Source organism: Lissotriton vulgaris, chromosome 5 (genome assembly GCF_964263255.1).
Source record: "Lissotriton vulgaris chromosome 5, aLisVul1.2, whole genome shotgun sequence".
NCBI lineage: Eukaryota > Metazoa > Chordata > Amphibia > Caudata > Salamandridae > Lissotriton > Lissotriton vulgaris.
Genome location: NC_141693.1, coordinates 1,566,468,897 through 1,566,489,716, shown reverse-complemented (window position 1 = coordinate 1,566,489,716; position 20,820 = coordinate 1,566,468,897). Strand labels below are relative to the sequence as shown.

Genomic DNA, 20,820 nt, shown 5'->3' with positions numbered 1-20,820 from the left:
CTGCAAACAGTACTGTGTCAGCTACATACAATAAAATTTAACTCAAAGAAATATCAAAAGAAGAGCATCATCATATTAAAGTTTCTAGTCAACATAAGAGTTGCACCATAGCAGCTTATGGTGCTTTCTGCTCAGATTATGCCTCCAATCCCACATTGACTTTTTTAGTTCTTTGCAATTTTAAAAAACAATTCCTGCTCAAAGCTAGCTTTTCAAAACCATTCAACCTATTACATTTATTTCTCTAACCTGTGAATGTGGTCCATGTTCTCTTTTCCTCATTCCCATCATGATACTCCCTTTCCGGAAACCAAGTTCACTTCTTTATCCAGCCCACCCATCCAAGGTCACCAAATCTATGAAGCAATTCTGCTTTTTCTCACATTCTCTCCATGTACAAGATACCTTGTATCAATTGAATGGACAGCAGGAGAGGTGAATATTTATGGTTAGTGGGGGTGGGGTTTTGAAGATTAACCTCATTTGACTAAGAGCCGGGGTATCTGGGAGAAAAAGTATTTTAAGGGGGATGAAGTTCATATCTCCTTGGTGAAATTTCTAGAGCCTTATTTCATCCTTTCTGTGGATGCAGACTCAGTCGGAACAGACGTCCTAGTCCTCGCTCTGCCTTTCAAAGGAACTTTAAATATGCATGGCTTATTTGGCTTTGCCCGGCAGGGCTTGCCCGGCGGGGTGAGAATGGCGTTCGTCAGGCGATCGGAAGGGGTGAGACAATAGTTTATGGTTCAATGGTTTTCATGAAGTCTTCTTGATAAGATTAAAGCAGGAAAGGGAAGCTTGTCAATAAGCAAACTTAAGACAAGGTGTGACTCCTAGAAAGAATGACTTGAAAACAACATACAGAAACACACATATAAAAAGGCCCTGATGAGGCTTGAACTCATGACCCCTGGTTTACAAGACCAGTGCTCTGCCACTGAGCTACAAGGCCGGTCTGCCTGCAGTTTGTAAATCGCAACATGTATTCTTACTGCGGTATGAAGATATCTATGATTTTGAGACTCTGTATGGAAATGCAGTTGCATTTGAATGTCTACATGTGTGCACAAATCGAAGAGCATGCTTAAGACACTTTTCTTGAAAGTAGGAAAAACTCCATTTTGATCTGAGAACATAAGAGTATTCACATTTATGACCATACTGAAAGCTCTACAGAGTATGTCCGAAATCAGTGACAGATAGAGAACTCACTTATTAGAAGTGATCTGTCTCTGTGGGGCAGACAAATGTAAACACGCATACACTTGAGACGGCTGAAACTTTAGGAGTAAGAAATGCTTTCTTATCAGTCTATCTATCCAAACTGGTTGGAAGGCCAGGAGTGAGGAATAGGCAATCCTCTGGACACTTCATGAAAGATCTAATTTCAATTAAGCACAAAATACTTCCCTTTATTTGACATAAATGCCATAATGGAATAGTCAGTTGGGCCCTTCTAGTGGATTATGGCAGTGTCCTGAAAGAGAGTGTAATTGTACTACGAGACATGCTCACCTTCAAAAGAGTGTCTGATGGCTTTCCGACGAAGGTGGGATTCGAACCCACACGTGCAGAGCACAATGGATTAGCAGTCCATCGCCTCAACCACTCGGCCACCTCGTCTGCCTTAGGGGCATATATTTCATTTTTGGTGAAATTCTAACTATGTGCTAATTAAAAATAAGCATAAGTTTATCCTAGACTGTGTCAGAATGGCAAATGTATGGGGTGTTCAATAGACAGAGCACACGATATAGCAGAATTATCAAATCTATTCCATTTGGACTGTATTTTTAATAGTCATGATAACATGCTAGCATGTGAGTCGATCTTGCACAGTGAATAATGGAGCAGTGCAGTATCTACTTGGTTAGCACTAGATGGCTCAAATGGGGAGAAATGAAAACAGTAAGCTCCAGTGGCGCAATCGGTTAACGCGCGGTACTTATACAGCAGTACTTGCACTGAGCCATGCCGAGGTTGTGAGTTCGAGCCTCACCTGGAGCAGTTGATTGGTTTTCGTAAACCATTTCACTAAAAGTAAAGATTAGACTCAGAATAAAGACGGCTCTTGCTAGAGAGTCTTAACTTCTTTTCAGGATCTGCGTGTCCGACTCCTCCAGGTGCCAAATATCACATATCCTATGCGATGCTCCTTATAAACATTCAATGATGTACCATCTTGCATAGCATGCAAACACCACATCAGTGCATTTAAAAATACTTTTGTAGAATAATAAATATGATGAATACATTGTTGTCACGGGATAACCATACACTGAGGAGCTGCAAATAGTACTGTGTCAGCTACATACAATAAAATTTAACTCAAAGAAATATCAAAAGAAGAGCATCATCATATTAAAGTTTCTAGTCAACATAAGAGTTGCACCATAGCAGCTTATGGTGCTTTCTGCTCAGATTGTGCCTCCAATCCCACATTGACTTTTTTAGTTCTTTGCAATTTTAAAAAACAATTCCTGCTGAAAGCTAGCTTTTCAAAACCATTCAACCTATTACATTTATTTCTCTAACCTGTGAATGTGGTCCATGTTCTCTTTTCCTCATTCCCATCATGATACTCCCTTTCCGGAAACCAAGTTCACTTCTTTATCCAGCCCACCCATCCAAGGTCACCAAATCTATGAAGCAATTCTGCTTTTTCTCACATTCTCTCCATGTACAAGATACCTTGTATCAATTGAATGGACAGCAGGAGAGGTGAATATTTATGGTTAGTGGGGGTGGGGTTTTGAAGATTAACCTCATTTGACTAAGAGCCGGGGTATCTGGGAGAAAAAGTATTTTAAGGGGGATGAAGTTCATATCTCCTTGGTGAAATTTCTAGAGCCTTATTTCATCCTTTCTGTGGATGCAGACTCAGTCGGAACAGAAGTCCTAGTCCTCGCTCTGCCTTTCAAAGGAACTTTAAATATGCATGGCTTATTTGGCTTTGCCCGGCAGGGCTTGCCCGGCGGGGTGAGAATGGCGTTTGTCAGGCGTTCGTCAGGCGATCGGAAGGGGTGAGGCAATAGTTTATGGTTCAATGGTTTTCATGAAGTCTTCTTGATAAGATGAAAGCAGGAAAGGGAAGCTTGTCAATAAGCAAACTTAAGACAAGGTGTGACTCCTAGAAAGAATGACTTGAAAACAACATACAGAAACACACATATAAAAAGGCCCTGATGAGGCTTGAACTCATGACCCCTGGTTTACAAGACCAGTGCTCTGCCACTGAGCTACAAGGCCGGTCTGCCTGCAGTTTGTAAATCGCAACATGTATTCTTACTGCGGTATGAAGATATCTATGATTTTGAGACTCTGTATGGAAATGCAGTTGCATTTGAATGTCTACATGTGTGCACAAATCGAAGAGCATGCTTAAGACACTTTTCTTGAAAGTAGGAAAAACTCCATTTTGATTTGAGAACATAAGAGTATTCACATTTATGACCATACTGAAAGCTCTACTGAGTATGTCCGCAATCAGTGACAGATAGAGAACTCACTTATTAGAAGTGATCTGTCTCTGTGGGGCAGACAAATGTAAACACGCATACACTTGAGACGGCTGAAACTTTAGGAGTAAGAAATGCTTTCTTATCAGTCTATCTATCCAAACTGGTTGGAAGGCCAGGAGTGAGGAATAGGCAATCCTCTGGACACTTCATGAAAGATCTAATTTCAATTAAGCACAAAATACTTCCCTTTATTTGACATAAATGCCATAATGGAATAGTCAGTTGGGCCCTTCTAGTGGATTATGGCAGTGTCTTGAAAGAGAGTGTAATTGTACTACGAGACATGCTCACCTTCAAAAGAGTGTCTGATGGCTTTCCGACGAAGGTGGGATTCGAACCCACGCGTGCAGAGAACAATGGATTAGCAGTCCATCGCCTCAACCACTCGGCCACCTCGTCTGCCTTAGGGGCTTATATTTCATTTTTGGTGAAATTCTAACTATGTGCTAATTAAAAATAAGCATAAGTTTATCCTAGACTGTGTCAGAATGGCAAATGTATGGGGTGTTCAATAGACAGAGCACACGATATAGCAGAATTATCAAATCTATTCCATTTGGACTGTATTTTTAATAGTCATGATAACATGCTAGCATGTGAGTCGATCTTGCACAGTGAATAATGGAGCAGTGCAGTATCTACTTGGTTAGCACTAGATGGCTCAAATGGGAAGAAATTAAAACAGTAAGCTCCAGTGGCGCAATCGGTTAGCGCGCGGTACTTATACAGCAGTACTTGCACTGAGCCATGCCGAGGTTGTGAGTTCGAGCGTCACCTGGAGCAGTTGATTGGTTTTCATAAACCATTTCACTAAAAGTAAAGATTAGACTCAGAATAAAGACGGCTCTTGCTAGAGAGTCTTAACTTCTTTTCAGGATCTGCGTGTCCGACTCCTCCAGGTGCCAAATATCACATATCCTATGCGATGCTCCTTATAAACATTCAATGATGTACCATCTTGCATAGCATGCAAACACCACATCAGTGCATTTAAAAATACTTTTGTAGAATAATAAATATGATGAATACATTGTTGTCACAGGATAACCATAAACTGAGGAGCTGCAAACAGTACTGTGTCAGCTACATACAATAAAATGTAACTCAAAGAAATATCAAAAGAAGAGCATCATCATATTAAAGTTTCTAGTCAACATAAGAGTTGCACCATAGCAGCTTATGGTGCTTTCTGCTCAGATTGTGCCTCCAATCCCACATTGACTTTTTTAGTTCTTTGCAATTTTAAAAAACAATTCCTGCTCAAAGCTAGCTTTTCAAAACCATTCAACCTATTACATGTATTTCTCTAACCTGTGAATGTGGTCCATGTTCTCTTTTCCTCATTCCCATCATGATACTCCCTTTCCGGAAACCAAGTTCACTTCTTTATCCAGCCCACCCATCCAAGGTCACCAAATCTATGAAGCAATTCTGCTTTTTCTCACATTCTCTCCATGTACAAGATACCTTGTATCAATTGAATGGACAGCAGGAGAGGTGAATATTTATGGTTAGTGGGGGTGGGGTTTTGAAGATTAACCTCATTTGACTAAGAGCCGGGGTATCTGGGAGAAAAAGTATTTTAAGGGGGATGAAGTTCATATCTCCTTGGTGAAATTTCTAGAGCCTTATTTCATCCTTTCTGTGGATGCAGACTCAGTCGGAACAGAAGTCCTAGTCCTCGCTCTGCCTTTCAAAGGAACTTTAAATATGCATGGCTTATTTGGCTTTGCCCGGCAGGGCTTGCCCGGCGGGGTGAGAATGGCGTTTGTCAGGCGTTCGTCAGGCGATCGGAAGGGGTGAGGCAATAGTTTATGGTTCAATGGTTTTCATGAAGTCTTCTTGATAAGATGAAAGCAGGAAAGGGAAGCTTGTCAATAAGCAAACTTAAGACAAGGTGTGACTCCTAGAAAGAATGACTTGAAAACAACATACAGAAACACACATATAAAAAGGCCCTGATGAGGCTTGAACTCATGACCCCTGGTTTACAAGACCAGTGCTCTGCCACTGAGCTACAAGGCCGGTCTGCCTGCAGTTTGTAAATCGCAACATGTATTCTTACTGCGGTATGAAGATATCTATGATTTTGAGACTCTGTATGGAAATGCAGTTGCATTTGAATGTCTACATGTGTGCACAAATCGAAGAGCATGCTTAAGACACTTTTCTTGAAAGTAGGAAAAACTCCATTTTGATTTGAGAACATAAGAGTATTCACATTTATGACCATACTGAAAGCTCTACTGAGTATGTCCGCAATCAGTGACAGATAGAGAACTCACTTATTAGAAGTGATCTGTCTCTGTGGGGCAGACAAATGTAAACACGCATACACTTGAGACGGCTGAAACTTTAGGAGTAAGAAATGCTTTCTTATCAGTCTATCTATCCAAACTGGTTGGAAGGCCAGGAGTGAGGAATAGGCAATCCTCTGGACACTTCATGAAAGATCTAATTTCAATTAAGCACAAAATACTTCCCTTTATTTGACATAAATGCCATAATGGAATAGTCAGTGGGCCCTTCTAGTGGATTATGGCAGTGTCTTGAAAGAGAGTGTAATTGTACTACGAGACATGCTCACCTTCAAAAGAGTGTCTGATGGCTTTCCGACGAAGGTGGGATTCGAACCCACGCGTGCAGAGCACAATGGATTAGCAGTCCATCGCCTTAACCACTCGGCCACCTCGTCTGCCTTAGGGGCCTATATTTCATTTTTGGTGAAATTCTAACTTTGTGCTAATTAAAAATAAGCATAAGTTTATCCTAGACTGTGTCAGAATGGCAAATGTATGGGGTGTTCAATAGACAGAGCACACAATATAGCAGAATTATCAAATCTATTCCATTTGGACTGTATTTTTAATAGTCATGATAACATGCTAGCATGTGAGTCGATCTTGCACAGTGAATAATGGAGCAGTGCAGTATCTACTTGGTTAGCACTAGATGGCTCAAATGGGAAGAAATGAAAGCAGTAAGCTCCAGTGGCGCAATCGGTTAGCGCGCGGTACTTATACAGCAGTACTTGCACTGAGCCATGCCGAGGTTGTGAGTTCGAGCCTCACCTGGAGCAGTTGATTGGTTTTCATAAACCATTTCACTAAAAGTAAAGATTAGACTCAGAATAAAGACGGCTGTTGCTAGAGAGTCTTAAGTTCTTTTCAGGATCTGCGTGTCCGACTCCTCCAGGTGCCAAATATCACATATCCTATGCGATGCTCCTTATAAACATTCAATGATGTACCATCTTGCATAGCATGCAAACACCACATCAGTGCATTTAAAAATACTTTTGTAGAATAATAAATATGATGAATACATTGTTGTCACGGGATAACCATAAACTGAGGAGCTGCAAACAGTACTGTGTCAGCTACATACAATAAAATTTAACTCAAAGAAATATCAAAAGAAGAGCATCATCATATTAAAGTTTCTAGTCAACATAAGAGTTGCACCATAGCAGCTTATGGTGCTTTCTGCTCAGATTATGCCTCCAATCCCACATTGACTTTTTTAGTTCTTTGCAATTTTAAAAAACAATTCCTGCTCAAAGCTAGCTTTTCAAAACCATTCAACCTATTACATTTATTTCTCTAACCTGTGAATGTGGTCCATGTTCTCTTTTCCTCATTCCCATCATGATACTCCCTTTCCGGAAACCAAGTTCACTTCTTTATCCAGCCCACCCATCCAAGGTCACCAAATCTATGAAGCAATTCTGCTTTTTCTCACATTCTCTCCATGTACAAGATACCTTGTATCAATTGAATGGACAGCAGGAGAGGTGAATATTTATGGTTAGTGGGGGTGGGGTTTTGAAGATTAACCTCATTTGACTAAGAGCCGGGGTATCTGGGAGAAAAAGTATTTTAAGGGGGATGAAGTTCATATCTCCTTGGTGAAATTTCTAGAGCCTTATTTCATCCTTTCTGTGGATGCAGACTCAGTCGGAACAGACGTCCTAGTCCTCGCTCTGCCTTTCAAAGGAACTTTAAATATGCATGGCTTATTTGGCTTTGCCCGGCAGGGCTTGCCCGGCGGGGTGAGAATGGCGTTCGTCAGGCGATCGGAAGGGGTGAGACAATAGTTTATGGTTCAATGGTTTTCATGAAGTCTTCTTGATAAGATTAAAGCAGGAAAGGGAAGCTTGTCAATAAGCAAACTTAAGACAAGGTGTGACTCCTAGAAAGAATGACTTGAAAACAACATACAGAAACACACATATAAAAAGGCCCTGATGAGGCTTGAACTCATGACCCCTGGTTTACAAGACCAGTGCTCTGCCACTGAGCTACAAGGCCGGTCTGCCTGCAGTTTGTAAATCGCAACATGTATTCTTACTGCGGTATGAAGATATCTATGATTTTGAGACTCTGTATGGAAATGCAGTTGCATTTGAATGTCTACATGTGTGCACAAATCGAAGAGCATGCTTAAGACACTTTTCTTGAAAGTAGGAAAAACTCCATTTTGATTTGAGAACATAAGAGTATTCACATTTATGACCATACTGAAAGCTCTACAGAGTATGTCCGAAATCAGTGACAGATAGAGAACTCACTTATTAGAAGTGATCTGTCTCTGTGGGGCAGACAAATGTAAACACGCATACACTTGAGACGGCTGAAACTTTAGGAGTAAGAAATGCTTTCTTATCAGTCTATCTATCCAAACTGGTTGGAAGGCCAGGAGTGAGGAATAGGCAATCCTCTGGACACTTCATGAAAGATCTAATTTCAATTAAGCACAAAATACTTCCCTTTATTTGACATAAATGCCATAATGGAATAGTCAGTTGGGCCCTTCTAGTGGATTATGGCAGTGTCTTGAAAGAGAGTGTAATTGTACTACGAGACATGCTCACCTTCAAAAGAGTGTCTGATGGCTTTCCGACGAAGGTGGGATTCGAACCCACACATGCAGAGCACAATGGATTAGCAGTCCATCGCCTCAACCACTCGGCCACCTCGTCTGCCTTAGGGGCATATATTTCATTTTTGGTGAAATTCTAACTATGTGCTAATTAAAAATAAGCATAAGTTTATCCTAGACTGTGTCAGAATGGCAAATGTATGGGGTGTTCAATAGACAGAGCACACGATATAGCAGAATTATCAAATCTATTCCATTTGGACTGTATTTTTAATAGTCATGATAACATGCTAGCATGTGAGTCGATCTTGCACAGTGAATAATGGAGCAGTGCAGTATCTACTTGGTTAGCACTAGATGGCTCAAATGGGGACAAATGAAAACAGTAAGCTCCAGTGGCGCAATCGGTTAACGCGCGGTACTTATACAGCAGTACTTGCACTGAGCCATGCCGAGGTTGTGAGTTCGAGCCTCACCTGGAGCAGTTGATTGGTTTTCGTAAACCATTTCACTAAAAGTAAAGATTAGACATAGAAAAAAGACGGCTCTTGCTAGAGAGTCTTAACTTCTTTTCAGGATCTGCGTGTCCGACTCCTCCAGGTGCCAAATATCACATATCCTATGCGATGCTCCTTATAAACATTCAATGATGTACCATCTTGCATAGCATGCAAACACCACATCAGTGCATTTAAAAATACTTTTGTAGAATAATAAATATGATGAATACATTGTTGTCACGGGATAACCATACACTGAGGAGCTGCAAATAGTACTGTGTCAGCTACATACAATAAAATTTAACTCAAAGAAATATCAAAAGAAGAGCATCATCATATTAAAGTTTCTAGTCAACATAAGAGTTGCACCATAGCAGCTTATGGTGCTTTCTGCTCAGATTGTGCCTCCAATCCCACATTGACTTTTTTAGTTCTTTGCAATTTTAAAAAACAATTCCTGCTGAAAGCTAGCTTTTCAAAACCATTCAACCTATTACATTTATTTCTCTAACCTGTGAATGTGGTCCATGTTCTCTTTTCCTCATTCCCATCATGATACTCCCTTTCCGGAAACCAAGTTCACTTCTTTATCCAGCCCACCCATCCAAGGTCACCAAATCTATGAAGCAATTCTGCTTTTTCTCACATTCTCTCCATGTACAAGATACCTTGTATCAATTGAATGGACAGCAGGAGAGGTGAATATTTATGGTTAGTGGGGGTGGGGTTTTGAAGATTAACCTCATTTGACTAAGAGCCGGGGTATCTGGGAGAAAAAGTATTTTAAGGGGGATGAAGTTCATATCTCCTTGGTGAAATTTCTAGAGCCTTATTTCATCCTTTCTGTGGATGCAGACTCAGTCGGAACAGACGTCCTAGTCCTCGCTCTGCCTTTCAAAGGAACTTTAAATATGCATGGCTTATTTGGCTTTGCCCGGCAGGGCTTGCCCGGCGGGGTGAGAATGGCGTTTGTCAGGCGTTCGTCAGGCGATCGGAAGGGGTGAGGCAATAGTTTATGGTTCAATGGTTTTCATGAAGTCTTCTTGATAAGATGAAAGCAGGAAAGGGAAGCTTGTCAATAAGCAAACTTAAGACAAGGTGTGACTCCTAGAAAGAATGACTTGAAAACAACATACAGAAACACACATATAAAAAGGCCCTGATGAGGCTTGAACTCATGACCCCTGGTTTACAAGACCAGTGCTCTGCCACTGAGCTACAAGGCCGGTCTGCCTGCAGTTTGTAAATCGCAACATGTATTCTTACTGCGGTATGAAGATATCTATGATTTTGAGACTCTGTATGGAAATGCAGTTGCATTTGAATGTCTACATGTGTGCACAAATCGAAGAGCATGCTTAAGACACTTTTCTTGAAAGTAGGAAAAACTCCATTTTGATTTGAGAACATAAGAGTATTCACATTTATGACCATACTGAAAGCTCTACTGAGTATGTCCGCAATCAGTGACAGATAGAGAACTCACTTATTAGAAGTGATCTGTCTCTGTGGGGCAGACAAATGTAAACACGCATACACTTGAGACGGCTGAAACTTTAGGAGTAAGAAATGCTTTCTTATCAGTCTATCTATCCAAACTGGTTGGAAGGCCAGGAGTGAGGAATAGGCAATCCTCTGGACACTTCATGAAAGATCTAATTTCAATTAAGCACAAAATACTTCCCTTTATTTGACATAAATGCCATAATGGAATAGTCAGTTGGGCCCTTCTAGTGGATTATGGCAGTGTCTTGAAAGAGAGTGTAATTGTACTACGAGACATGCTCACCTTCAAAAGAGTGTCTGATGGCTTTCCGACGAAGGTGGGATTCGAACCCACGCGTGCAGAGCACAATGGATTAGCAGTCCATCGCCTCAACCACTCGGCCACCTCGTCTGGCTTAGGGGCTTATATTTCATTTTTGGTGAAATTCTAACTATGTGCTAATTAAAAATAAGCATAAGTTTATCCTAGACTGTGTCAGAATGGCAAATGTATGGGGTGTTCAATAGACAGAGCACACGATATAGCAGAATTATCAAATCTATTCCATTTGGACTGTATTTTTAATAGTCATGATAACATGCTAGCATGTGAGTCGATCTTGCACAGTGAATAATGGAGCAGTGCAGTATCTACTTGGTTAGCACTAGATGGCTCAAATGGGGAGAAATGAAAACAGTAAGCTCCAGTGGCGCAATCGGTTAACGCGCGGTACTTATACAGCAGTACTTGCACTGAGCCATGCCGAGGTTGTGAGTTCGAGCCTCACCTGGAGCAGTTGATTGGTTTTCGTAAACCATTTCACTAAAAGTAAAGATTAGACTCAGAATAAAGACGGCTCTTGCTAGAGAGTCTTAACTTCTTTTCAGGATCTGCGTGTCCGACTCCTCCAGGTGCCAAATATCACATATCCTATGCGATGCTCCTTATAAACATTCAATGATGTACCATCTTGCATAGCATGCAAACACCACATCAGTGCATTTAAAAATACTTTTGTAGAATAATAAATATGATGAATACATTGTTGTCACGGGATAACCATACACTGAGGAGCTGCAAATAGTACTGTGTCAGCTACATACAATAAAATTTAACTCAAAGAAATATCAAAAGAAGAGCATCATCATATTAAAGTTTCTAGTCAACATAAGAGTTGCACCATAGCAGCTTATGGTGCTTTCTGCTCAGATTGTGCCTCCAATCCCACATTGACTTTTTTAGTTCTTTGCAATTTTAAAAAACAATTCCTGCTGAAAGCTAGCTTTTCAAAACCATTCAACCTATTACATTTATTTCTCTAACCTGTGAATGTGGTCCATGTTCTCTTTTCCTCATTCCCATCATGATACTCCCTTTCCGGAAACCAAGTTCACTTCTTTATCCAGCCCACCCATCCAAGGTCACCAAATCTATGAAGCAATTCTGCTTTTTCTCACATTCTCTCCATGTACAAGATACCTTGTATCAATTGAATGGACAGCAGGAGAGGTGAATATTTATGGTTAGTGGGGGTGGGGTTTTGAAGATTAACCTCATTTGACTAAGAGCCGGGGTATCTGGGAGAAAAAGTATTTTAAGGGGGATGAAGTTCATATCTCCTTGGTGAAATTTCTAGAGCCTTATTTCATCCTTTCTGTGGATGCAGACTCAGTCGGAACAGAAGTCCTAGTCCTCGCTCTGCCTTTCAAAGGAACTTTAAATATGCATGGCTTATTTGGCTTTGCCCGGCAGGGCTTGCCCGGCGGGGTGAGAATGGCGTTTGTCAGGCGTTCGTCAGGCGATCGGAAGGGGTGAGGCAATAGTTTATGGTTCAATGGTTTTCATGAAGTCTTCTTGATAAGATGAAAGCAGGAAAGGGAAGCTTGTCAATAAGCAAACTTAAGACAAGGTGTGACTCCTAGAAAGAATGACTTGAAAACAACATACAGAAACACACATATAAAAAGGCCCTGATGAGGCTTGAACTCATGACCCCTGGTTTACAAGACCAGTGCTCTGCCACTGAGCTACAAGGCCGGTCTGCCTGCAGTTTGTAAATCGCAACATGTATTCTTACTGCGGTATGAAGATATCTATGATTTTGAGACTCTGTATGGAAATGCAGTTGCATTTGAATGTCTACATGTGTGCACAAATCGAAGAGCATGCTTAAGACACTTTTCTTGAAAGTAGGAAAAACTCCATTTTGATTTGAGAACATAAGAGTATTCACATTTATGACCATACTGAAAGCTCTACTGAGTATGTCCGCAATCAGTGACAGATAGAGAACTCACTTATTAGAAGTGATCTGTCTCTGTGGGGCAGACAAATGTAAACACGCATACACTTGAGACGGCTGAAACTTTAGGAGTAAGAAATGCTTTCTTATCAGTCTATCTATCCAAACTGGTTGGAAGGCCAGGAGTGAGGAATAGGCAATCCTCTGGACACTTCATGAAAGATCTAATTTCAATTAAGCACAAAATACTTCCCTTTATTTGACATAAATGCCATAATGGAATAGTCAGTTGGGCCCTTCTAGTGGATTATGGCAGTGTCTTGAAAGAGAGTGTAATTGTACTACGAGACATGCTCACCTTCAAAAGAGTGTCTGATGGCTTTCCGACGAAGGTGGGATTCGAACCCACGCGTGCAGAGAACAATGGATTAGCAGTCCATCGCCTCAACCACTCGGCCACCTCGTCTGCCTTAGGGGCTTATATTTCATTTTTGGTGAAATTCTAACTATGTGCTAATTAAAAATAAGCATAAGTTTATCCTAGACTGTGTCAGAATGGCAAATGTATGGGGTGTTCAATAGACAGAGCACACGATATAGCAGAATTATCAAATCTATTCCATTTGGACTGTATTTTTAATAGTCATGATAACATGCTAGCATGTGAGTCGATCTTGCACAGTGAATAATGGAGCAGTGCAGTATCTACTTGGTTAGCACTAGATGGCTCAAATGGGAAGAAATTAAAACAGTAAGCTCCAGTGGCGCAATCGGTTAGCGCGCGGTACTTATACAGCAGTACTTGCACTGAGCCATGCCGAGGTTGTGAGTTCGAGCCTCACCTGGAGCAGTTGATTGGTTTTCATAAACCATTTCACTAAAAGTAAAGATTAGACTCAGAATAAAGACGGCTCTTGCTAGAGAGTCTTAACTTCTTTTCAGGATCTGCGTGTCCGACTCCTCCAGGTGCCAAATATCACATATCCTATGCGATGCTCCTTATAAACATTCAATGATGTACCATCTTGCATAGCATGCAAACACCACATCAGTGCATTTAAAAATACTTTTGTAGAATAATAAATATGATGAATACATTGTTGTCACAGGATAACCATAAACTGAGGAGCTGCAAACAGTACTGTGTCAGCTACATACAATAAAATGTAACTCAAAGAAATATCAAAAGAAGAGCATCATCATATTAAAGTTTCTAGTCAACATAAGAGTTGCACCATAGCAGCTTATGGTGCTTTCTGCTCAGATTGTGCCTCCAATCCCACATTGACTTTTTTAGTTCTTTGCAATTTTAAAAAACAATTCCTGCTCAAAGCTAGCTTTTCAAAACCATTCAACCTATTACATGTATTTCTCTAACCTGTGAATGTGGTCCATGTTCTCTTTTCCTCATTCCCATCATGATACTCCCTTTCCGGAAACCAAGTTCACTTCTTTATCCAGCCCACCCATCCAAGGTCACCAAATCTATGAAGCAATTCTGCTTTTTCTCACATTCTCTCCATGTACAAGATACCTTGTATCAATTGAATGGACAGCAGGAGAGGTGAATATTTATGGTTAGTGGGGGTGGGGTTTTGAAGATTAACCTCATTTGACTAAGAGCCGGGGTATCTGGGAGAAAAAGTATTTTAAGGGGGATGAAGTTCATATCTCCTTGGTGAAATTTCTAGAGCCTTATTTCATCCTTTCTGTGGATGCAGACTCAGTCGGAACAGAAGTCCTAGTCCTCGCTCTGCCTTTCAAAGGAACTTTAAATATGCATGGCTTATTTGGCTTTGCCCGGCAGGGCTTGCCCGGCGGGGTGAGAATGGCGTTTGTCAGGCGTTCGTCAGGCGATCGGAAGGGGTGAGGCAATAGTTTATGGTTCAATGGTTTTCATGAAGTCTTCTTGATAAGATGAAAGCAGGAAAGGGAAGCTTGTCAATAAGCAAACTTAAGACAAGGTGTGACTCCTAGAAAGAATGACTTGAAAACAACATACAGAAACACACATATAAAAAGGCCCTGATGAGGCTTGAACTCATGACCCCTGGTTTACAAGACCAGTGCTCTGCCACTGAGCTACAAGGCCGGTCTGCCTGCAGTTTGTAAATCGCAACATGTATTCTTACTGCGGTATGAAGATATCTATGATTTTGAGACTCTGTATGGAAATGCAGTTGCATTTGAATGTCTACATGTGTGCACAAATCGAAGAGCATGCTTAAGACACTTTTCTTGAAAGTAGGAAAAACTCCATTTTGATTTGAGAACATAAGAGTATTCACATTTATGACCATACTGAAAGCTCTACTGAGTATGTCCGCAATCAGTGACAGATAGAGAACTCACTTATTAGAAGTGATCTGTCTCTGTGGGGCAGACAAATGTAAACACGCATACACTTGAGACGGCTGAAACTTTAGGAGTAAGAAATGCTTTCTTATCAGTCTATCTATCCAAACTGGTTGGAAGGCCAGGAGTGAGGAATAGGCAATCCTCTGGACACTTCATGAAAGATCTAATTTCAATTAAGCACAAAATACTTCCCTTTATTTGACATAAATGCCATAATGGAATAGTCAGTGGGCCCTTCTAGTGGATTATGGCAGTGTCTTGAAAGAGAGTGTAATTGTACTACGAGACATGCTCACCTTCAAAAGAGTGTCTGATGGCTTTCCGACGAAGGTGGGATTCGAACCCACGCGTGCAGAGCACAATGGATTAGCAGTCCATCGCCTTAACCACTCGGCCACCTCGTCTGCCTTAGGGGCCTATATTTCATTTTTGGTGAAATTCTAACTTTGTGCTAATTAAAAATAAGCATAAGTTTATCCTAGACTGTGTCAGAATGGCAAATGTATGGGGTGTTCAATAGACAGAGCACACAATATAGCAGAATTATCAAATCTATTCCATTTGGACTGTATTTTTAATAGTCATGATAACATGCTAGCATGTGAGTCGATCTTGCACAGTGAATAATGGAGCAGTGCAGTATCTACTTGGTTAGCACTAGATGGCTCAAATGGGAAGAAATGAAAGCAGTAAGCTCCAGTGGCGCAATCGGTTAGCGCGCGGTACTTATACAGCAGTACTTGCACTGAGCCATGCCGAGGTTGTGAGTTCGAGCCTCACCTGGAGCAGTTGATTGGTTTTCATAAACCATTTCACTAAAAGTAAAGATTAGACTCAGAATAAAGACGGCTGTTGCTAGAGAGTCTTAAGTTCTTTTCAGGATCTGCGTGTCCGACTCCTCCAGGTGCCAAATATCACATATCCTATGCGATGCTCCTTATAAACATTCAATGATGTACCATCTTGCATAGCATGCAAACACCACATCAGTGCATTTAAAAATACTTTTGTAGAATAATAAATATGATGAATACATTGTTGTCACGGGATAACCATAAACTGAGGAGCTGCAAACAGTACTGTGTCAGCTACATACAATAAAATTTAACTCAAAGAAATATCAAAAGAAGAGCATCATCATATTAAAGTTTCTAGTCAACATAAGAGTTGCACCATAGCAGCTTATGGTGCTTTCTGCTCAGATTATGCCTCCAATCCCACATTGACTTTTTTAGTTCTTTGCAATTTTAAAAAACAATTCCTGCTCAAAGCTAGCTTTTCAAAACCATTCAACCTATTACATTTATTTCTCTAACCTGTGAATGTGGTCCATGTTCTCTTTTCCTCATTCCCATCATGATACTCCCTTTCCGGAAACCAAGTTCACTTCTTTATCCAGCCCACCCATCCAAGGTCACCAAATCTATGAAGCAATTCTGCTTTTTCTCACATTCTCTCCATGTACAAGATACCTTGTATCAATTGAATGGACAGCAGGAGAGGTGAATATTTATGGTTAGTGGGGGTGGGGTTTTGAAGATTAACCTCATTTGACTAAGAGCCGGGGTATCTGGGAGAAAAAGTATTTTAAGGGGGATGAAGTTCATATCTCCTTGGTGAAATTTCTAGAGCCTTATTTCATCCTTTCTGTGGATGCAGACTCAGTCGGAACAGACGTCCTAGTCCTCGCTCTGCCTTTCAAAGGAACTTTAAATATGCATGGCTTATTTGGCTTTGCCCGGCAGGGCTTGCCCGGCGGGGTGAGAATGGCGTTCGTCAGGCGATCGGAAGGGGTGAGACAATAGTTTATGGTTCAATGGTTTTCATGAAGTCTTCTTGATAAGATTAAAGCAGGAAAGGGAAGCTTGTCAATAAGCAAACTTAAGACAAGGTGTGACTCCTAGAAAGAATGACTTGAAAACAACATACAGAAACACACATATAAAAAGGCCCTGATGAGGCTTGAACTCATGACCCCTGGTTTACAAGACCAGTGCTCTGCCACTGAGCTACAAGGCCGGTCTGCCTGCAGTTTGTAAATCGCAACATGTATTCTTACTGCGGTATGAAGATATCTATGATTTTGAGACTCTGTATGGAAATGCAGTTGCATTTGAATGTCTACATGTGTGCACAAATCGAAGAGCATGCTTAAGACACTTTTCTTGAAAGTAGGAAAAACTCCATTTTGATTTGAGAACATAAGAGTATTCACATTTATGACCATACTGAAAGCTCTACAGAGTATGTCCGAAATCAGTGACAGATAGAGAACTCACTTATTAGAAGTGATCTGTCTCTGTGGGGCAGACAAATGTAAACACGCATACACTTGAGACGGCTGAAACTTTAGGAGTAAGAAATGCTTTCTTATCAGTCTATCTATCCAAACTGGTTGGAAGGCCAGGAGTGAGGAATAGGCAATCCTCTGGACACTTCATGAAAGATCTAATTTCAATTAAGCACAAAATACTTCCCTTTATTTGACATAAATGCCATAATGGAATAGTCAGTTGGGCCCTTCTAGTGGATTATGGCAGTGTCTTGAAAGAGAGTGTAATTGTACTACGAGACATGCTCACCTTCAAAAGAGTGTCTGATGGCTTTCCGACGAAGGTGGGATTCGAACCCACACATGCAGAGCACAATGGATTAGCAGTCCATCGCCTCAACCACTCGGCCACCTCGTCTGCCTTAGGGGCATATATTTCATTTTTGGTGAAATTCTAACTATGTGCTAATTAAAAATAAGCATAAGTTTATCCTAGACTGTGTCAGAATGGCAAATGTATGGGGTGTTCAATAGACAGAGCACACGATATAGCAGAATTATCAAATCTATTCCATTTGGACTGTATTTTTAATAGTCATGATAACATGCTAGCATGTGAGTCGATCTTGCACAGTGAATAATGGAGCAGTGCAGTATCTACTTGGTTAGCACTAGATGGCTCAAATGGGGAGAAATGAAAACAGTAAGCTCCAGTGGCGCAATCGGTTAACGCGCGGTACTTATACAGCAGTACTTGCACTGAGCCATGCCGAGGTTGTGAGTTCGAGCCTCACCTGGAGCAGTTGATTGGTTTTCGTAAACCATTTCACTAAAAGTAAAGATTAGACATAGAAAAAAGACGGCTCTTGCTAGAGAGTCTTAACTTCTTTTCAGGATCTGCGTGTCCGACTCCTCCAGGTGCCAAATATCACATATCCTATGCGATGCTCCTTATAAACATTCAATGATGTACCATCTTGCATAGCATGCAAACACCACATCAGTGCATTTAAAAATACTTTTGTAGAATAATAAATATGATGAATACATTGTTGTCACGGGATAACCATACACTGAGGAGCTGCAAATAGTACTGTGTCAGCTACATACAATAAAATTTAACTCAAAGAAATATCAAAAGAAGAGCATCATCATATTAAAGTTTCTAGTCAACATAAGAGTTGCACCATAGCAGCTTATGGTGCTTTCTGCTCAGATTGTGCCTCCAATCCCACATTGACTTTTTTAGTTCTTTGCAATTTTAAAAAACAATTCCTGCTGAAAGCTAGCTTTTCAAAACCATTCAACCTATTACATTTATTTCTCTAACCTGTGAATGTGGTCCATGTTCTCTTTTCCTCATTCCCATCATGATACTCCCTTTCCGGAAACCAAGTTCACTTCTTTATCCAGCCCACCCATCCAAGGTCACCAAATCTATGAAGCAATTCTGCTTTTTCTCACATTCTCTCCATGTACAAGATACCTTGTATCAATTGAATGGACAGCAGGAGAGGTGAATATTTATGGTTAGTGGGGGTGGGGTTTTGAAGATTAACCTCATTTGACTAAGAGCCGGGGTATCTGGGAGAAAAAGTATTTTAAGGGGGATGAAGTTCATATCTCCTTGGTGAAATTTCTAGAGCCTTATTTCATCCTTTCTGTGGATGCAGACTCAGTCGGAACAGACGTCCTAGTCCTCGCTCTGCCTTTCAAAGGAACTTTAAATATGCATGGCTTATTTGGCTTTGCCCGGCAGGGCTTGCCCGGCGGGGTGAGAATGGCGTTTGTCAGGCGTTCGTCAGGCGATCGGAAGGGGTGAGGCAATAGTTTATGGTTCAATGGTTTTCATGAAGTCTTCTTGATAAGATGAAAGCAGGAAAGGGAAGCTTGTCAATAAGCAAACTTAAGACAAGGTGTGACTCCTAGAAAGAATGACTTGAAAACAACATACAGAAACACACATATAAAAAGGCCCTGATGAGGCTTGAACTCATGACCCCTGGTTTACAAGACCAGTGCTCTGCCACTGAGCTACAAGGCCGGTCTGCCTGCAGTTTGTAAATCGCAACATGTATTCTTACTGCGGTATGAAGATATCTATGATTTTGAGACTCTGTATGGAAATGCAGTTGCATTTGAATGTCTACATGTGTGCACAAATCGAAGAGCATGCTTAAGACACTTTTCTTGAAAGTAGGAAAAACTCCATTTTGATTTGAGAACATAAGAGTATTCACATTTATGACCATACTGAAAGCTCTACTGAGTATGTCCGCAATCAGTGACAGATAGAGAACTCACTTATTAGAAGTGATCTGTCTCTGTGGGGCAGACAAATGTAAACACGCATACACTTGAGACGGCTGAAACTTTAGGAGTAAGAAATGCTTTCTTATCAGTCTATCTATCCAAACTGGTTGGAAGGCCAGGAGTGAGGAATAGGCAATCCTCTGGACACTTCATGAAAGATCTAATTTCAATTAAGCACAAAATACTTCCCTTTATTTGACATAAATGCCATAATGGAATAGTCAGTTGGGCCCTTCTAGTGGATTATGGCAGTGTCTTGAAAGAGAGTGTAATTGTACTACGAGACATGCTCACCTTCAAAAGAGTGTCTGATGGCTTTCCGACGAAGGTGGGATTCGAACCCACGCGTGCAGAGCACAATGGATTAGCAGTCCATCGCCTCAACCACTCGGCCACCTCGTCTGGCTTAGGGGCTTATATTTCATTTTTGGTGAAATTCTAACTATGTGCTAATTAAAAATAAGCATAAGTTTATCCTAGACTGTGTCAGAATGGCAAATGTATGGGGTGTTCAATAGACAGAGCACACGATATAGCAGAATTATCAAATCTATTCCATTTGGACTGTATTTTTAATAGTCATGATAACATGCTAGCATGTGAGTCGATCTTGCACAGTGAATAATGGAGCAGTGCAGTATCTACTTGGTTAGCACTAGATGGCTCAAATGGGGAGAAATGAAAACAGTAAGCTCCAGTGGCGCAATCGGTTAACGCGCGGTACTTATACAGCAGTACTTGCACTGAGCCATGCCGAGGTTGTGAGTTCGAGCCTCACCTGGAGCAGTTGATTGGTTTTCGTAAACCATTTCACTAAAAGTAAAGATTAGACTCAGAATAAAGACGGCTCTTGCTAGAGAGTCTTAACTTCTTTTCAGGATCTGCGTGTCCGACTCCTCCAGGTGCCAAATATCACATATCCTATGCGATGCTCCTTATAAACATTCAATGATGTACCATCTTGCATAGCATGCAAACACCACATCAGTGCATTTAAAAATACTTTTGTAGAATAATAAATATGATGAATACATTGTTGTCACGGGATAACCATACACTGAGGAGCTGCAAATAGTACTGTGTCAGCTACATACAATAAAATTTAACTCAAAGAAATATCAAAAGAAGAGCATCATCATATTAAAGTTTCTAGTCAACATAAGAGTTGCACCATAGCAGCTTATGGTGCTTTCTGCTCAGATTGTGCCTCCAATCCCACATTGACTTTTTTAGTTCTTTGCAATTTT

General features: G+C 40.8%; 27 non-coding genes across 27 annotated transcripts; 9 read left to right on the top strand and 18 right to left on the bottom strand.

Annotated features, from left to right (window-relative positions):
• Positions 1–880: 880 nt before the first annotated feature.
• Positions 881–952, bottom strand: TRNAT-UGU (transfer RNA threonine (anticodon UGU)). The gene has a single exon. It is a non-coding gene; the product is annotated as a tRNA-Thr (tRNA).
• A 589-nt stretch (positions 953–1,541) lies between these two features.
• Positions 1,542–1,623, bottom strand: TRNAS-GCU (transfer RNA serine (anticodon GCU)). Its single transcript has one exon. It is a non-coding gene; the product is annotated as a tRNA-Ser (tRNA).
• A 289-nt stretch (positions 1,624–1,912) lies between these two features.
• TRNAI-UAU (transfer RNA isoleucine (anticodon UAU)) lies at positions 1,913–2,007 on the top strand. Its single transcript has 2 exons — positions 1,913–1,950; positions 1,972–2,007. It is a non-coding gene; the product is annotated as a tRNA-Ile (tRNA).
• A 1,170-nt stretch (positions 2,008–3,177) lies between these two features.
• Positions 3,178–3,249, bottom strand: TRNAT-UGU (transfer RNA threonine (anticodon UGU)). Its single transcript has one exon. It is a non-coding gene; the product is annotated as a tRNA-Thr (tRNA).
• Positions 3,250–3,838: 589 nt separating this feature from the next.
• Positions 3,839–3,920, bottom strand: TRNAS-GCU (transfer RNA serine (anticodon GCU)). The gene has a single exon. It is a non-coding gene; the product is annotated as a tRNA-Ser (tRNA).
• A 289-nt stretch (positions 3,921–4,209) lies between these two features.
• TRNAI-UAU (transfer RNA isoleucine (anticodon UAU)) lies at positions 4,210–4,304 on the top strand. Its single transcript has 2 exons — positions 4,210–4,247; positions 4,269–4,304. It is a non-coding gene; the product is annotated as a tRNA-Ile (tRNA).
• Positions 4,305–5,474: 1,170 nt separating this feature from the next.
• Positions 5,475–5,546, bottom strand: TRNAT-UGU (transfer RNA threonine (anticodon UGU)). Its single transcript has one exon. It is a non-coding gene; the product is annotated as a tRNA-Thr (tRNA).
• A 588-nt stretch (positions 5,547–6,134) lies between these two features.
• TRNAS-GCU (transfer RNA serine (anticodon GCU)) lies at positions 6,135–6,216 on the bottom strand. The gene has a single exon. It is a non-coding gene; the product is annotated as a tRNA-Ser (tRNA).
• Positions 6,217–6,505: 289 nt separating this feature from the next.
• On the top strand, positions 6,506–6,600 carry TRNAI-UAU (transfer RNA isoleucine (anticodon UAU)). Its single transcript has 2 exons — positions 6,506–6,543; positions 6,565–6,600. It is a non-coding gene; the product is annotated as a tRNA-Ile (tRNA).
• Positions 6,601–7,759: 1,159 nt separating this feature from the next.
• TRNAT-UGU (transfer RNA threonine (anticodon UGU)) lies at positions 7,760–7,831 on the bottom strand. The gene has a single exon. It is a non-coding gene; the product is annotated as a tRNA-Thr (tRNA).
• A 589-nt stretch (positions 7,832–8,420) lies between these two features.
• TRNAS-GCU (transfer RNA serine (anticodon GCU)) lies at positions 8,421–8,502 on the bottom strand. The gene has a single exon. It is a non-coding gene; the product is annotated as a tRNA-Ser (tRNA).
• Positions 8,503–8,791: 289 nt separating this feature from the next.
• Positions 8,792–8,886, top strand: TRNAI-UAU (transfer RNA isoleucine (anticodon UAU)). Its single transcript has 2 exons — positions 8,792–8,829; positions 8,851–8,886. It is a non-coding gene; the product is annotated as a tRNA-Ile (tRNA).
• Positions 8,887–10,056: 1,170 nt separating this feature from the next.
• Positions 10,057–10,128, bottom strand: TRNAT-UGU (transfer RNA threonine (anticodon UGU)). Its single transcript has one exon. It is a non-coding gene; the product is annotated as a tRNA-Thr (tRNA).
• Positions 10,129–10,717: 589 nt separating this feature from the next.
• On the bottom strand, positions 10,718–10,799 carry TRNAS-GCU (transfer RNA serine (anticodon GCU)). Its single transcript has one exon. It is a non-coding gene; the product is annotated as a tRNA-Ser (tRNA).
• A 289-nt stretch (positions 10,800–11,088) lies between these two features.
• On the top strand, positions 11,089–11,183 carry TRNAI-UAU (transfer RNA isoleucine (anticodon UAU)). Its single transcript has 2 exons — positions 11,089–11,126; positions 11,148–11,183. It is a non-coding gene; the product is annotated as a tRNA-Ile (tRNA).
• A 1,170-nt stretch (positions 11,184–12,353) lies between these two features.
• On the bottom strand, positions 12,354–12,425 carry TRNAT-UGU (transfer RNA threonine (anticodon UGU)). The gene has a single exon. It is a non-coding gene; the product is annotated as a tRNA-Thr (tRNA).
• Positions 12,426–13,014: 589 nt separating this feature from the next.
• Positions 13,015–13,096, bottom strand: TRNAS-GCU (transfer RNA serine (anticodon GCU)). Its single transcript has one exon. It is a non-coding gene; the product is annotated as a tRNA-Ser (tRNA).
• A 289-nt stretch (positions 13,097–13,385) lies between these two features.
• TRNAI-UAU (transfer RNA isoleucine (anticodon UAU)) lies at positions 13,386–13,480 on the top strand. The gene is made up of 2 exons: positions 13,386–13,423; positions 13,445–13,480. It is a non-coding gene; the product is annotated as a tRNA-Ile (tRNA).
• A 1,170-nt stretch (positions 13,481–14,650) lies between these two features.
• On the bottom strand, positions 14,651–14,722 carry TRNAT-UGU (transfer RNA threonine (anticodon UGU)). The gene has a single exon. It is a non-coding gene; the product is annotated as a tRNA-Thr (tRNA).
• Positions 14,723–15,310: 588 nt separating this feature from the next.
• TRNAS-GCU (transfer RNA serine (anticodon GCU)) lies at positions 15,311–15,392 on the bottom strand. Its single transcript has one exon. It is a non-coding gene; the product is annotated as a tRNA-Ser (tRNA).
• Positions 15,393–15,681: 289 nt separating this feature from the next.
• On the top strand, positions 15,682–15,776 carry TRNAI-UAU (transfer RNA isoleucine (anticodon UAU)). Its single transcript has 2 exons — positions 15,682–15,719; positions 15,741–15,776. It is a non-coding gene; the product is annotated as a tRNA-Ile (tRNA).
• Positions 15,777–16,935: 1,159 nt separating this feature from the next.
• TRNAT-UGU (transfer RNA threonine (anticodon UGU)) lies at positions 16,936–17,007 on the bottom strand. The gene has a single exon. It is a non-coding gene; the product is annotated as a tRNA-Thr (tRNA).
• Positions 17,008–17,596: 589 nt separating this feature from the next.
• Positions 17,597–17,678, bottom strand: TRNAS-GCU (transfer RNA serine (anticodon GCU)). Its single transcript has one exon. It is a non-coding gene; the product is annotated as a tRNA-Ser (tRNA).
• Positions 17,679–17,967: 289 nt separating this feature from the next.
• On the top strand, positions 17,968–18,062 carry TRNAI-UAU (transfer RNA isoleucine (anticodon UAU)). The gene is made up of 2 exons: positions 17,968–18,005; positions 18,027–18,062. It is a non-coding gene; the product is annotated as a tRNA-Ile (tRNA).
• Positions 18,063–19,232: 1,170 nt separating this feature from the next.
• On the bottom strand, positions 19,233–19,304 carry TRNAT-UGU (transfer RNA threonine (anticodon UGU)). Its single transcript has one exon. It is a non-coding gene; the product is annotated as a tRNA-Thr (tRNA).
• A 589-nt stretch (positions 19,305–19,893) lies between these two features.
• TRNAS-GCU (transfer RNA serine (anticodon GCU)) lies at positions 19,894–19,975 on the bottom strand. The gene has a single exon. It is a non-coding gene; the product is annotated as a tRNA-Ser (tRNA).
• A 289-nt stretch (positions 19,976–20,264) lies between these two features.
• TRNAI-UAU (transfer RNA isoleucine (anticodon UAU)) lies at positions 20,265–20,359 on the top strand. The gene is made up of 2 exons: positions 20,265–20,302; positions 20,324–20,359. It is a non-coding gene; the product is annotated as a tRNA-Ile (tRNA).
• The last annotated feature ends 461 nt before the right edge of the window (positions 20,360–20,820 follow it).